This window comes from Aotus nancymaae, unplaced genomic scaffold (assembly GCF_030222135.1).
Source record: "Aotus nancymaae isolate 86718 unplaced genomic scaffold, 86718_ANA_hifiasm-v0.15.2.pri h1tg000059l, whole genome shotgun sequence".
Lineage (NCBI taxonomy): Eukaryota > Metazoa > Chordata > Mammalia > Primates > Aotidae > Aotus > Aotus nancymaae.
Genome location: NW_026988473.1, coordinates 55,077,986 through 55,091,557, shown reverse-complemented (window position 1 = coordinate 55,091,557; position 13,572 = coordinate 55,077,986). Strand labels below are relative to the sequence as shown.

Sequence of the window (13,572 nt, the reverse complement as noted above, 5' to 3'; positions counted from 1 at the left end):
CTTAAGGACAAAGTTAGATTTGCAGCCAGCAAGGCTCTGCTCACCACTTATGAGCAAGACAAAAATGGAGGATCAGAAGGCTGAGATAATAACTAGTAATGTCAATGTTAGGGCCAATTCCCAAACTCATATCAGTTTCTAGATTAACTCACTGAAGAGATACCTGAATCCTTAGGTAGAAGAGCCCTGTAAAAGCCCTCATTATATACCATGATTATCTCAGTTCCCCCTCAAGGCACCTGTGAATTTCCTCAGGCAACCGGTACGTTGGGGAAGTAACTAGACTGAGGATTAAACTAGACTGAGGATTACTGAACAGTTTGAGTCAACATTGACATCCAGAAATTGAAAGTATAGTCATGGTTCCTCTATTTACTACATAGACTAGTATCTAGAATAGAGCCCCTTGCTTTCAACAGTCCAGTAATCCTGGATCCACAGACCCACTCACTGGTTATTTTTCTAGTCCCTTAAATTACTATTCCAGGTTGCTTAACTGCCATATAGACTTTGTTCTGAAACTGCCCTCCCCACTAAAATAGAAAGCTTTTTGAATGCATGATAGAGAACTTGGCAGTTGTATCACTTTCTATTCCAGGTGTAAGGATCAGAAAGTTCATTTTCATATGGGATAGAAAGACTCATATGGTTTGCCTTGGGCACATTTACTGTCATCTGCCATAGTCCTAAAAGACTTGGATTGCCTGAACATCCCAGAGATCATGCTTATCTAATGGTATGTTGATTCTGCCAAAAGAATGCGAGGTGCTTTGTGAGGTCTTAGACACATGCTCCAGAGGGTAGACACAAAGAATTTTTAGGACACGTCACATCAGAAGTATTTAATTAGGTCCAGAGTTACACTGAACATCTACAGAGTAAAGAAAAAGACTTCATCTTACATCTGCTATCCCAAGAGGGCACGATGAATAGGCCTCTTTGGATTCTGGAAATGACATCTGTCATCTTTGAATCCTGCCCTGGTCCATATATCAAAAGTCATAGAAGGCTTCCAACTTTAAGAGGGTCCAGGCTTTGGTGCAAACATCACTGCTACTTAAGCCTTAGGAACTGACAGATAAGTGTTGGAGGTGCCAGGGGTAGGAAGAGACACAGAATAAAGCTTATGGAATTATCACTATAGAGATCCCCGGTATTTTGCAGTTAGTCCCGTCTACAAGTAATAAGATTGTAGATCTTTTGAGAAATAGCTCCTGGCATTTTACTGGGCTGTAGTTATGGGGTACCAAGTGATCATGTATTCAAAACAGCCTATTATAAAATGGGTTTGTCTGACCAGACTTCCACTGGACCTGCCCAGGTTTAAGATGGAAGTGGTTAATCTGAGACCAAGCTGTACTGAACCAGAGAGCGTAAGTTACGTGAGCAGATGACTTAGGGCACCCACAACATCTACAGTAGTCTTCCTTCCTCATATCCAGCGAGTGGCCCTACGGAGTAGTGCCATATGACCAACTGAAGCTAGAGTCTGCTTATAGATGGGTTGGCAAGCTATGGTCTAAGATGCATAGCAAGTGCATTACAGCTGTATGGGGGCAGTTTCGAGAGTGGAGAAGCAGTCTTTAATTACTGAAACTTGATATACGTGGTTATCCACTTCCGTGGAAGGAAAAATGGCCAAAGAATTTCTCTAAATGCCCGGGCAGTGGCCAATGGCCTTCTGTGTGGTCAGGGGCTTAGAAATGGACTAGATTATTAGAAGCAAGGTGGACTGGGAGAGAGGCATAAATATGAGTATATGGGAGTCAGGCCCAAATTGTGAAGATTCTTATATCGTTAAAAGACATCTACCAAAAGAGGCAATGAACCATCAAGTAGATGAAGTCATTCTGCCAGTTGAAGTTAGCTAGTCTTCATGTTCAGCTCATAACTGGAATTATGGATTATAAAACGGCATCAGTGGCAGAAGATCCTATGTATGGTTCCTAAAGCCCAGATGTACTGCTCAAGGCGGCCACTTAGTGGCAGTTCAGAACTACATTGAGTATTTTATTCTGGGATAGCCAGTGGTTCCTACTTCATTATACGTTCTGGTTTTAGGCATGTGTTTGCTTTTCTTGTCCAGAGCCTTGGCCATTAGTGATTTGATGGCTTCCAAAATTTATCTGCAGACAAGAGACCCAACACAGCACAGGATCAAAGGAGTGGACGTGTTTCACAGGAAAGCATGCGCAGGATAGAATGGGGCTAATGACCATGGGATTCACTAGTATAACATTATCTCAACTACCAGAAGCAGCTGTCCTCAGGATATTGAGGATAGCTTCTAAGAACACAACTAAAGCAGTATCTGAGAAGACACTTCACAGAAACAATGTCAGCCTTCAGGAATTCATGTGTTTAGAGATCTCTATGGTGCTGGGTCTCCAACAGGAGAGGTACTATATGCCAGAAGACAGTAAAAACAGGAATATCCCATGTATAGTCATTTCTAATAGTCTACTAGGAGACTGACTTCCCATCTCTAGAAGTTGTGGCTCTTTAGGGTTGGAGATCCTGGTTTCTATAGCAGGTTTACTCTGGGAAAGTGACTCAAGGTCCCACTGAGCTACAACTCACAGCTGCCATCAGGATACCTTGGACTCCACTGCCCGGGAATCAACAGCTGAGGAGTTGCCATACTGGTAAAAGTAATTAATCTTGATTAGCAGGAAGAGTGTTGCCTTTATAAAATGTATGAAGAGATGTGTAAAATATGTGAAGCCAGGTGATCCACTTGGACATTTTCTGGTGCTTCCTTATTTTGACTATGGGCATACATGTGAATCATTACCCAGATAAGGGTATGATTAAGTTGTCAGTCCCCTCAGGAACAAAGGATTGGGGTCAGCCAATAGGTAAGCCACTAAGATTTGCCATGGTGACAGTTGAGGGTGAGAAGAATTGAGTAGCAAAGCAATGAAGGGAAGAGCTGTGGCTTAAGACTTTAGAGAAAAAGACTAGTTTGTTCTACTAACCTTAGTTTAACCTTCAGAAAAGGAGGCCCACTGGAGCTATGAAGGGGATATCCCCACAGCTGTTCCAAGGAGATCCATGCAGTGCAAGAATGGACTGTGGTGGCCATGAAAACATGCCTTTACAGATTTGAATGCAGACAGCATATTGAATGGCCTCAGTTACTGCACTCTGTCCTCTAGAAATACACGGCATTGTCTAAGCTCCCTTCCCTTCAGTTGTTTCTGACCAATGAATGAGCACAGTTATTAAGACAGGCCTAATCTTTTGAGATACTGGACTCTTCATAAGTGCCCTTGTTCAGGGTCTCCATTAACCTTTCCAAAACTTTTAGAGATGCACAGACATCTAAGACCCTCCTTATTTTCCTTCCACCCTCCCAAAGATGAGACTTGCATTGTGAACTCATGGCTCCTAGATTCTGAGATCACTCTCCATCTTTTATGGCTATTTTCTTACCAGCCCCCTTTAAGTAAGCCTCTTAGATATCTAGTTCCATCTTTATCTGTTCTTGGGAAGACCCATTCTAACAATTATGGCAAGTCCCGCAGGAAAGTCTTCAACTTTCCCACAGCAGTAGGTCCTTGAGAAGAACTAATACCTTTTATGAGTCCTCTGAGCTCTTCAAAGACTTCTCTCAAAGCCAATTAAGGAGGAATAAAGGGACTCCCTGAGGTCTGTCTTGGGGAGACAGTGCTGCTCCGGGGGGCTGACCTGGTGGGAAGCGGCCGCAGTCTGTTCCCATGCTTTGTGTGCATAGCCTTCCCCCACAACACACCCCTTCCCACCGAAGTCATGCAGCCCTGTCTCTCTCCACTGTGGACCTTCAGCAAGTGGCTCCCCACCTCTGGGACTTTGGCCTTTACTGTGCTGGGAGCAGCCAGGCTCCTCCTGGAACTGCCCACACCCTCACACCTGTGGGGGCCCCCAAGCTCCAAAGTTGTGGGGATGAGCACCAGTTGCAAAGTTTGCCTGAGGGCTGGTGCAGGCTTGGAGCTGGGGGGGCCTTCCATGGGCTGCCCTGCAAGTGTGACCTGGACAGCAACCAAAACCTTTTGTGACTGAGGGCAAGAGCAGTGCATCCAGATTCTCTGAAGCGAGACTTTCTAAAGGACCAATGACTTTTCTGTGCTTTGTTTTTCCTACTGTTTCGATCGCACCATGCAAGCAAGGCCTTCCAGATTAGTCAGGAAAATAAAAAATGGTGAACTATGAAAGACCACAAGGGTAGCCAAGAATGTGGCATCAGTCAAGACTAAGCCCTGAAAAATTAAAGCAATTAGGTCAAGAAAGAATAAAACAGAACCTAAGCCACTCATACCAGCCAGAAGCCTGACAAGAACTGGAGCAGCATGCTTGAATTTGGACAGGACTGAGGTTCTGTGTCAGAACCCAGAGTCCTTAACCTGCAATGGGTTTTTACAATAGCACTACAAAGCACCTCTTAGCAGGCAACTCTCCCAACCACCACTGGTCATAGCCAAATCCAAAAAAGGTTGCTTTTTTAAACCCTTAGAAAGTGGAACATGATTGTGATAAGATACTGATTTAGGATTAAAGCACTCAGGTAATTCAGGTGGCTTGCATTCGAACCAAGTCCTTCCTGATATACAGACTAATTAGTGTGCAAAATCCCTCTTTAAAAGCTAAGAGCCAAGAGACAACTCAGTCTTGGTCCCAAACAGCTGAGGATTCAAGAAACAGTATCCCTACCCACAGCGACCCTGCAGCCGAGATCCTTCCTGGGCCACTGGAAGGGACATGCTGTGGTGAAGGACCATTCTCTGAAGAGACATTGAATGATACCAGTGGTTCCCCAAAAATGTTTGCTTAGGACACTGGTCCTTTGCCCCAAAGAGCAAGCCCCAAAGTTACCGCTCAAGGAAACCCCAGCATTCAATTAGAGTTGGGTTCACAAATAGAATCTTAATTTATCCCAATTCTCACCAGGATCCCATTAAGAGTGAACATGATCGCTACCCCACCTCCAGTCTAAGGTTCAATTCAGGCATGACCTTATTAACTGCATGGCTCCTGGTGGGTTCTATGTCTTACTTCTGTAATAAAATTCCTGTTGGCAGGCTCAAAACATTGACCCTTGGTGCCAAACCAGATCATCAAGAGACCTTCAAAGCTAATGAAAATCAACAGGAAGTTTCTGATACAACCTCTGTCCCAGGACAGGCCTTTGATTTCCCACTTCAATGGGAACTTTCTGGACTGACACAGGTCGTCGTGAGGTCGTGCGTGTGACCCCACATTCACCCAAGATTTCTGGTGCTTTTTCAGTCCAAGGAGATGTCTTTGATAGTATTTAGAACAAGAAAATCTTGGTATGAGTGAGTGTGTTGTCCCAACTTGCCTGTCTTCCTTTCTGTTCCTTCACATCCGATTGCTACCTTTAAAGCTCCTTCCAAATTGTCTGGGCCCCAAAGCACTTTCCCATATGGACTTGCTGTTCTGGGTTCCATACAGATTTTTGCCTTTAAGCTCAGGACACACTCCTCAAACTCAGAAAAATGTTACCTCCAGTAATGGGTGTAAGCAACATAGAAAGAAGCAGGTTTATGTAAGTTTCCTGCCAGCTAATACTCAGGTGTGCCCATTATCCTGAGAGGACTCTTCCATGCTTCACTCGGGTGCTGCCCAAGTTCCTGTTGATTTGTAGTAGCTTTGAAGCTTCTCTTGATCTCTTGAAGCTCTATGTGCTACCTCTTTGTAAACTTTGTCACAGATGAGTTTAGCTTTAAGGAAGGAATGGAAGCCAAGACCAAATCTGGGACCAAAGTCCTGGCACCCTGCCGCAAAAACGGAACATGTTTCACTCAGCCTTTTCCCTATTCTGGCAAGAGGGCTGCCAGAATTACAGGTTTATTGCACATAAAGACAGTGGAGAAGAAGCCTGTTCCCTGAATCAAGCAGAACAACTACTCAACAGTAAGGCTTTGTCACTACCAACCTTAGGGAATAAAACGGGCCATGCAACCTCAAGTACAAAAGGAAACCGATCCTGATTTTTATATTAAAAATTTCAGACAATACTAAAACCTATTCGCTCATGCCATCTGTTTCTCACCCAGTAAAAGCGGCATCTGCAGGCTTCTCCTGGTCCTCCGAAGACTCCTTCAGCCACGCCAGCTCCATTGTAGAATAATCCAACCGCCTTGTGCATGTTTTAAGCAGCACTCCCCACTGCACAATACTCTTGGAAACACTCAGCAGTACTAATGCAGCTGCTTCAGTAGGCACTGGCATTTCACAGCTTGAAGTTGCTCCTCTCCTCACCCTGTCTTGTCTGCTCCTGTGGAGCCCCTTGTTAATTCTGAGCCTCCCACTGGTGTGGCTGAGCCACTAATGTCTCATCAGCCAAACCAGCAGCCCTCCTTCCTAACCTTTCAAGACCTTGCCTCTTCTCCAATGGAAGAAAATGATCAGTATTCTGAAGCAGGTGAGCTTAGATCAGAGAAGCCCCTATCTGATGACCCCTTGTCACTAGCTGAGGGGAAATGGCCCCACATTGATGAGTATTGGTCAGTGAGCACGTATTTTGGATGCAAATGTTGGAGTGGCGATCGCACCTGCTCACAGCTCGGTTTTGATCGAGTGTGCCTGGTGAGATCTGCACGCTACCAACTCTTGAGTATCCCAACCGTCATCCAACTTGCCTCTTCATCTTACCAGCACAAAAACCTAACATGGTTTTGAACTAAACAAGATCGAGTTTGAGGCTAAAGAAAGCAAGAATAAGAAAATGAAGACCTCAGAGCAGAAAGATCAGCTAAGCTAATGAAGGTCCACAACTATCCCGAGAAGGAATCTGTTTCACTTCAGAGGATTAACATTAACCCATGACAGTGTTATGTCCCTTTATGCTCACACACATTGCGGGTCCCTGTAACCATGGGTCTGAAGGCTTTTTCCCCCTTTGACTTTAACAGCAGCATTGCAAAAGTGACTAGCAAAGCCATGTTTAGTGTATCTTCATCTCACCCATTTCAAGTCTGAAGTAAAAATAGTAACAAATGGGGTGGGTATTCTTAACCATGACCGATTTTGACAATTGGTAGAAGGTGCACATTTGAAGCAAAAATAAGTCATACAGTTTTAAGTACATGAAAGTACTTCGGTTAGGCATTAACAATCAATTTGGTGCTTTAAATTAAGTCTGTTTACTATGAAACAAGCCATTTTTAGAGAATTTTAACAGGTTCATGTTCTGTGATGTAAAAATCAAGACAGTGTTAAACTCTACACAGCTTCCGGTGCTTAACCACACCCACAGTTAAGCTGAATTATTTTGTGGTGCAGTTGTCCCAATGTCTTCCAATCATTGCTAGAAAATTAGCATCTACTTTTGAAATAAACTTAAGATGTTTCTCCTGTGTTAAGATTGTTAGTAATGGAGGCTATTCATACATTGTAAATATATTGAAAGCACTTTCCAGTATATGCTGTTTTGATTACTGTAACCTTATAGTATAGTTTGAAGTCAGGTAGCATGATGCCAAAACAGACCAATGGAACAGAACAGAGGCCCCAGAAGCAATGCCACACGTCTACAACCATCTGATCTTTGACAAACCAGACAAAAGCAGTGGAGAAAGGATTCCTTGTTTAGTAAGTGGTGTTGGGAAAACTGGATAGCCATGTGCAGAAAGCTGAAACTGGACCCCTTTATAACTTGTACAAAAATTAACTTCAGATGGATTAAAGATTTAAACACCAGACCTAACACCGTAAAAACCCTAGAAAAAAAAACCTAGGCAATACCATTCAGGACATAGGCACAGGCAAGGACTTCATGACTAACACACCAAGAGCATTAGCAACAAAAGCCAAGATAGACAAATGGAATAGAGCTTCTGCTTAGCAAAAGAATCATTAGAGTGAACTGGCAGCCAACAGAATGGGAAAAAATTTTTGTAAGCTACCCATCTGACAAATTCAGAAGCTAAGAACTAAGATATACAAGAAACAACCCACCCCATCCAAAAGTGGGTAAAAGATAGGAACGGACTTTTCAAAAGATATGTGGCCAAAAAACATGAAAATGTTAATCACTGGTCATTTGCGAAATGCACATCAAAACCACCTTGAGATATTATCTCATACCAGTTAGAAGGGCGATTACAGTTAGAAGGGCGATTAAAAAATCTGGAGACAGATGCTGGAGGATGTGGAGAAATAGCAATGCTTTTACACTGTTGGTATGTAAATTAGTTCAACCATTGTGGAAAACTATCAATTCCTCAAGGATCTGGAAACATACCATTTGACCCTGCAATCCTATTAAGTGGGTATACACCCAAAGAATTATAAATGGATTATAAAGACACATGCACGCATATGTTCATTGTAGCACTGTTTACAATAGCAAAGACTTGGAACCAACCCAAATGTCCAAAGATAGACTGGGTAAAGAAAATGTGGTACATATGCACCATGGAATACTATGCAGCCATAAAAGAGGAGGAATTCATGTCCCTTTGCAAGGACACAGATGAAACTGGGAAACATTCTCAGCAAACGGACACAAGAACAGAAAACCAAACACTTCTCTAATAAGTGGGTATTGAACAATGAGAATACATGGACACAGGGAGGGGAACATCACACAGTGGGGTCTGTTGGAGGTGGGGGGCTAGGGGAGGGATAGCAGGGAGTAAGATTGGGGAGGAGTAACAGGAGGTGGGGAGGAGTAACAGGAGGAATACCTAATGTGGGTGATGGGGTGGAGGCAGCAAATATCCATGGCATGTGTATAGCTTTGTAACAATCCTGCAAAATCTGCACAGGTACCCCAGAACTTAAGCACTTTCCATTTTTAAAAGCAACTTGAATATAAGAATCCTGTTTTCTATTGTTAGTGCGTATTTGCAAACAACAGAAGTCATCTCTCCTTCTGTGTAGAGTTCTATGTTAACTGCAGTATGTGTTCTAATCATGTATGTGGTTTACTGTCATTTCACATTCAAGTATTAGCAGCTTGCAGTATGAGAATTATGGAACTAGGAAGCATATCACCAATATTAAATATTTTCTTTGGAACTGGGTGGTCTTTTTTGAACAACCTCAGTTTTGTTTCATACATTTCTCAAGCCTATCTATGAGAAGTGTTGTCAAAAGGAGATTGAACAGGATAGGTATAAGAATCAAATGCTTCTAATGTCTCAAGGTGATAAAATACAAGAGTTAAGTAGGTATTTATACTGAAGTCTGATATAGAATTAGAAAGTTAGATTTTTGTCAAAATACTTTGAAAACAAATTCCCGACTATCATTAAATGCCACCCCAAGTCAAACAAGAGGAATGGTAATATAAACATGACTTTGTCCATTAAAAGCTAACTTATCTTAGCATATTAGAGTTGGGAAAATGAGAACTCATCTTTTCTGGTAACTGCCTATGTTCTAGGTAATAGGAAAAATAGGCATTAAGTTTTAGTCCTCTTTTTCCTTTGACTCATTTTATTGCAAAACAAAGGATTACCCAAACAACTTGTTTAGAATACAGAGAACTTTCAAATACTTGATTCTGTTAAGATTCAGAGGTGCTGTAACATTTGAGGTGTCAGATTCCTGGGGAGTATGGATAAACCTAATGGTACTTCTCCCTTGAAAATGCCATAGGAAACCCACAATCGCTAACAGTTTTGGTGCAAAAGCAAACAGTTCCAGCAGGCTCTCTAAATACACACTCATTGGAGTGTGCATTAAAATAAAATATGGTGCTAAGTTCGAGCTTTTGACTAATCCAAGGAATATGAAGGGATTGTAGACGTCCATCGATAGGCCATCGTGTACAAGTATTTGCTTGTTGAAATGTAAAATGGAGTAGTTGACTATTTTGTGCCTCAGATTTCCATTTTAAAATGTGTATTTTTGTGAGCCTAAGATTCCTCATGCATTTAAGTATATAAATGTTTATTGCTTCAGCTGCTTCAATAAGCTAATATGACACTATCAGGAATACATCCTTGCAAGATTGTGTTAGGTTTTAGGCCTTATCTCCCACTAGAAATTTCTTCACCAGATTCAATGGATAAAGTTATGGCTCTTTATGCTTCCACTCATCTATTCATTCAAGTCTACACTTGAATGCCTGCAAAATCTTTCACTTTTGTTTTGGATCACCATCTATGACATAGTAAACTTGAAAGCTACCTTCAAATATTTTAATAGCAAATTTTCAGAATAATCCATGGTAGCATACGCAGTAATTCAAATTGGTCTCAATAGGTTTCTTAATCTTAACTTGAAACATGTTAATTTTTGTGACTATTGACATTTGAGACGCTTGTTGGAGGTTACTGAATCAAATATATGAAAGTAATCAACTGAAATGTTTCCATTCCATTGTTGTAATTCACATCACGGGCTTCCTAAACTGATTAGGCCATGGTGGAAACCAAATTGGATTCCCGCTTTGTTGGACTCTTAACAATTGCCCATCCCATTCTCTGCCCTGTGATTTTTAAAAGGTTATTCAATGTTCTGCAGCAGATTGTATGTTGGCTACACTGCTTTTAGAATGCTCTCTCATGAGGCAAGGAAATAAGTTTGAAATGAAAAAGGGAGGGTGGGGGCCAAGATGGCCAAGTAGAAACAGATCCAGTCTGTGGCTCCCAGTGCGACCAATGCAGAAGGAGGGCAGTTTCTGCATTTCCAACTGAAGTACGCAGTTGATCTCATCGGGACTGGTTAGGTAATGGGTGCAACCCACTAAATAGCATGGGGGCATTGCTTCACCTGACAAGTACAAAGAGCTGGGGTACCCTCCCCTCCCCTAGCCAAGGGAAGCTGTCAGCCTGTGCTACCTGGCCTGGGTATTATGCTTTTTCCAATTTTTGCAATCCACAGATCAGGAGATTGTGTGCCTATGCCACCAGGGCCCTGGGTTTCCAAGCACAAAACTGGGCGACTGGGCAGAAACCTAGCTAGCTCTGCAGGATTTTCTTCATACCCCAGTGGAGCCTGGAACCCCAGCGAAGCAGAACCGTTCACTTCTCTAGAAAGGGGGCTGAGGCTAGGGACCAAGTAGTCTCAGTGGGTTCCACGTCCATAGTCCAACAAGCTAAGAACCACTGGCTTGAAATTCTCACTGCCAGCACAACAGTCTGGGGTAGGCCTGTGAAGATAGAGTTTGGTTGGGGAAAGGACATTTGCAATCACTGAGGCTTCAGTAGGTAGTTTTCTTCTCAGTGCTAAGGAGACAGAGGTTTAGGATTGGGGGAAATTCATGATAGTGTGGCAAAGCTGCTGTAGCTAGACTGCTTCTCTGGATTCCTCCTCACTGGGCAGGGCATTGTTAAAGGAAAGGCAGCAGCCCCAGTCAAGGGCTTACAGATAAAACTCATCTCCCTGGGACAGAGCACCTGGAGGGAGGGGCAGCTGTGGATGCAGCTTCAGTGGGCCTAATCTCTTCCGTCTGCAAGCTCTAGAGAGCAGCTGATCCTGACAAGGGGGATTCTCCCAGCACTGCACCCCAGCTCTAAGGGACAGACTGCCTCAAGTGGGTCCCTGACCCCCGTGCCTCCCGACTGGGAGAAACCTCCCAACAGGGAAGGACAGGCACCTCATACAGTAGAGCTCTGGCTGGCATTAGGCTAGTGCCCCTCTGGGATGAAGCTGCTAAAGGAGCAGACAGTGATCTTTGCTTTCTGCAGATTCCACTGGTAATACCCAGGCAAACAGGGTCTGGAGTGGACCTCCAGTAAACGGCAGCATACCTGAAGAGGTGACCGTTAGAGAAAAATAAAGCAACATCAAGAATGAACCTCCATACAAAAAACCCAGGTAAAGGTCATCAGCCTCAGATAGCAAAGGTAGATAAACCCATGAAGGTGAGGAAAAACCAGCACAAAAATGCCGAGAATTCCAAAAATTGGATGCCTCTTTTCCAAATGCTCATAACTCCTCTCCAAGCAAGGGCACAAAACTGGGGAGAATGCAATTGATGAATTGAAGAGTGGGCTCTAGAAGACAGGTAGTAAACTCCTTTTGGCTAAAGCAGCATGTTCTAACCCAATTCAAGGAAGTTAAGAACTTTGATAGGTTATGAGAACTGCTAACTAAAATAACCAGTTGAGAGGAACATAAATGACCTGATGGAGCTGAAAAACAGCATGAGAACTTCCTGAAGCATACACAAGCATCAATAGCCAAATCAACCAAGTGGAAGAAAGGATGCGAGATTGAAGATCGCCTTACCGAAACAAGGTGTGAAGATTAAAGGAACAAAGCCTCAAAGAAATGGGTGCATATATACTTAGAATAGTTAAGTCTTGTAGAGTAGAACCCTTTATTACATAACGCCCTTTGCTAATGTCTGCTTTGTCTGATGTAATTACTGTTTTTCTCTACTTGTACGATAGGTTTTTCTAACCCTTTGGGTTTATGTACATGTCATGTGAGAGATGGTCTCGTTTATTGCAACTTGGAACTTTGCCTCTTAAGTGGGGTCAAAAACAGATTAAGAATTCATGTGATTAGTTTATGTTTTTATGTATGCTATGGTTTGAGTGTATGTACCCTCAGAATTCATAAGTTGGGACTGTTACCAGAGTGAAGTATTAAGAGGTGGGGCCTTCAGGAGGTAACTGATAGAACTCTTGTAAGTAGAATTAGTGCCTTTATAAAAGGGTACTAGAGACACCCCTGGCTGCTGTTATCTTGACATCAGCTGCTGAAAGTGCGTCTTAGGTTGGGCAGTACTTCCTTACTCCCAGGGCACCACTGCATTCCTGGAACAGCATCCTTAAGGCCAGACACCTATGGTGTTCTAAATCATGGTCTTCCCTGCTGCAAGCTCCTTCCCCATCTTGATTTGGCCTTTTATCGCTTTCTGCCAAGGTGTGACCATTACCACCCATTACACCACGCTAGATGGCACTGTTAGTGGGTGGTTGCCCTGGTGTATGAACACATCCTCATGTAAGTTGAGGGCTCTGTAGAAGTTTGAGGATGTTTTCAGATGTTTATCATGAGTCCTCACGATCACAGGAGTCTTTACCCTGAATCAAGATAAGCTCATTAAAACAAGCAGCCACAGGTGAAGATGATTAGCTTTGTTGGGTCGATAATCACAGTAAGCGATGAAAGACATCTGTGAGCTCCTGAATTAAAGGTATAGCTCAGCCCTCAGGCAGAAGTAGCTATTCATGCAACCCCAGGAAAATGCTTCGAAACCTCTTTACAAGATAGGCAACCGAGTCCTTACAGGAAGGGCACTTTTGTTTAAGGGTTATACAGTTTTGTTAGTGGATAGTGGAGGTCTGGGCCTTTAGCAGTAGTCACCTGAATCATGTACAGTTACAATTTCTCATGATCCTCTCCCCACCCTTCCGAGTCTCTAGTGCCCGTCATTCTACCTTACGTAGCCGTGTACACTTAGATTTCACCCATCGAGGGTGTCTCATGTATTTGCGACTTCTTCCTCTAACAGGTCTCTTCCATTCCGAGGGCAGAAATGTCTCAAGGATGAGGAAATCAAGAGAACTTCTAGGATCGGCATCACAATCCCATTTACTGGTCTAATTCTGTCCCCTAGCCATGTATATTTCAAAAGGTTTAGGTTTCTCAAAGCAGAGCGCATTA

At 43.0% G+C, this 13,572-nt stretch overlaps 2 pseudogenes; both read left to right on the top strand.

The window, feature by feature from the left end:
* The first annotated feature begins 4,137 nt into the window (after positions 1-4,137).
* LOC135268082 (methylcytosine dioxygenase TET1-like) lies at positions 4,138-5,637 on the top strand (annotated as a pseudogene).
* Positions 5,638-5,648: 11 nt separating this feature from the next.
* On the top strand, positions 5,649-6,763 carry LOC105720059 (methylcytosine dioxygenase TET1-like; annotated as a pseudogene).
* The last annotated feature ends 6,809 nt before the right edge of the window (positions 6,764-13,572 follow it).